This window comes from Montipora foliosa, chromosome 3 (genome assembly GCF_036669935.1).
Source record: "Montipora foliosa isolate CH-2021 chromosome 3, ASM3666993v2, whole genome shotgun sequence".
In the NCBI taxonomy this organism is placed as follows: Eukaryota; Metazoa; Cnidaria; class Anthozoa; order Scleractinia; family Acroporidae; genus Montipora; species Montipora foliosa.
The window spans coordinates 12,224,796-12,227,295 of record NC_090871.1 but is presented as its reverse complement, the minus strand read 5'-3'; the positions used below and the strand labels follow the sequence as shown (position 1 = coordinate 12,227,295).

Here is a 2,500-nt window from a genome sequence, read left to right as displayed (position 1 = left end):
AACAGTATTTCTCCTGCCTGTCCCCCGTTAATCCAACAAAATGGATGTGTAAGTACTTGATAATTTTCTTCATAACAACCCCGCCGATTCGAAAACTCGATTGCGGGGACAAAATAGTCACGTAAAGGCGTTCATCTATTACGACTCTTACTTATGTTTTGGTGTCTTTTTAACTATGGCACTAAATACCAACATATCGAAAACAACAGATATTTGCAGAGCTTTAAACCCGTTCTAGTTTCTAGCACGATTAAATCCAATATGGCGATTACGTTTCTATTCCTCTATTTAGGCCTTCCTAATTTTTCCCTCCCATTTCGCCCACCATCCACACGCAACCTTAACTGGCGTTTCGGTAAGCGAATACAGAGATTTTTAAATACGCTTTCCGGACTGGAAATTTTTGAAAACGTAGGTTTATCGTATAAGTGTGGACAGGCAAAATAAACGATGACGTCAGAGATAAGATCCTATCTATACCACGCATGCTACGGACGCAAGGTTATCTTTTCGCGTAGACGACGAGCAAATACGATTCCTAAATGCCACGTGTGAACGCCAATCTATTGGATTTTAGCCCACACATTATACGTTGACATAAACTATTCAGAGACGGTAAAACAGAAATTTAATTGAATTACTGCATCCATTGTTGTTGGCATGAAACTATTATTATGTCCACCTTATTTCTTAGTTCCCCAGTTGGAAACCTGTTGCATGTCAATGTGCTAGACGGTGTGAATGTAAACTTGGTCGCTGTGCCTATGGTGAAATCGCAGATTGTCCGTTTTGTAGACAGCCGCGTCCATCTTAGTTAGTTTGCAAGACAGAAACCAGATGTGTATTGACTGTAAACTGCCTTCTCCTGAAATAAAGATTGCATAATGATATTGCCGTTTTTCTTAGTTTATTCGACACTTTGCTTCAAATTGGTGGTTTGGTCATTACTATATTACACGAATAGACCTCAGTCACGGTTCAGGTGGCTCAAACCAGTTTCAGGAATTAGGAGGGAATGTCCATAGTCACCTTCACAACTGGAAATTTTTAAGGTAGCTCTGAATCCACTCCAGATATATTTGTTGAACTGAGAGAGTTCCATCTTAGTCAGCAAATCACTTTTCAGCGATGAAAAATAGGGGTCACCAAGCTCGTTTTTGAGATGTAAGCGCTTAATTAAAGATAAAATATAAAGCGTTTTTAGATGGCTTTTGTTTCCATAATAATCTGTTATGTCACATTAATGAGTGCATCTTCTAAAGCAATTATTGGTGTTTCATGTAGTTGCCTTAGAAATAAGCCTTCTTTAAAAAAAAAAAAGGGTTAGGGTTAGGGCTAGCTTAACCTTATTATTAGGTAAGACCCATTATTTTGTATTTCTCCGGATCTCACGTGAATGAAGTACAATCTTTTGTCGCAAGCATTTTAGCGCTATCGCGGCTCTTTAAGGTATATCTGGCAAAGTACGATAGCCCAGTGTTTATGCGCAGTCGCGATGAAGGTACATTTTTGTAACCGTTTACAACCACTACTGTTTGAAATTTATGAGTCTGCGTACACGAGCCGGAAATCCGTGATTCGCAGACTTCCTGCTTTGGAACTGGCCAGAGTTGCACATGCGCAGACGTTTGACCGCTGTGTTGGCCAGAGTTGGCCAGAGTTGGCCAGAGTCCGTGTTCTTGGTGCTGACCAAAAGAAAAGCGGGCTCTAGGGACAAGAGAGGAGGAACACAAAGCGGCTTGTTTCCAAAGTTGGAAAATGCGAAGAAAAACGAAAAGAGATGAAAAGACGAACATTGGAAGCGTTCATTGAAGCTGACCTATGGGCCACATTCGCGAGATGATGAAGGCTCAGGAAAGGCAGTTAAGAAAAAAATACTGCAAAGTGAATGAACACAATCAGGCTGTAACTCCAAGGGCTTAGAATAATGAATAACGTCGATCGATGCTGCTACAAAAGACGAAAGGATTAGAGTGCCATGCCATCAATAGTGGAAAACAAAAAGTTTGCAAAAAGTCACACGGTTAGTGATATGGTCAAACCACAGGCATAAGCGGCGCAAGCAATGTACATAAACGCAGTGCAGTTTTGATTGTCAGTACCTTTTGCAGGACAAAGGACACTATAAATTGAAATGCGTCTGCCCTGTTGCTTGATCTGAAAAAGATCCCTTAGCAGGCATTTTTGGCAACTGGATAGTTCGGTGGCAAGTTTACAGAAGGAAATTTTCAGCCAGCGATTTCTGGAAGCAAGATTTTTAAATCTTTAAATTCCCTAAAATTTTCGTGAAGTTTCGTTTCAGCCGCGGAAGACAAACAGTTGAAGTTTTCCCAGGAGATGAAAAAATATCTTTCAACATTCCTTACACAGTACAAGGAACTTGCAAAATGTCGTCTCTCTCCTACGTCGTCGGTCACAGCCAAGTCTTAATGAGATTACTCCAGGCTCTTCGATCATGTATAAGTGCCTCCAGTTCCTGACTAGAGTCTACATCAGCGTC

The 2,500-nt window shown here is 40.8% G+C and overlaps 1 long non-coding RNA gene across 3 annotated transcripts in view; it reads left to right on the top strand.

The window, feature by feature from the left end:
* The window catches only part of LOC137994493 (uncharacterized), a 7,845-nt gene extending 6,955 nt beyond the window's left edge, over window positions 1-890 (top strand). For all 3 annotated transcript variants that reach the window (XR_011122140.1, XR_011122141.1, XR_011122142.1), the window contains exons 4-5: window positions 1-48; window positions 695-890. The exon at window positions 1-48 is cut by the window's left edge and continues 149 nt beyond it. This is a non-coding gene — a long non-coding RNA (uncharacterized lncRNA). The remainder of the gene's footprint in view (window positions 49-694) is intronic.
* The last annotated feature ends 1,610 nt before the right edge of the window (window positions 891-2,500 follow it).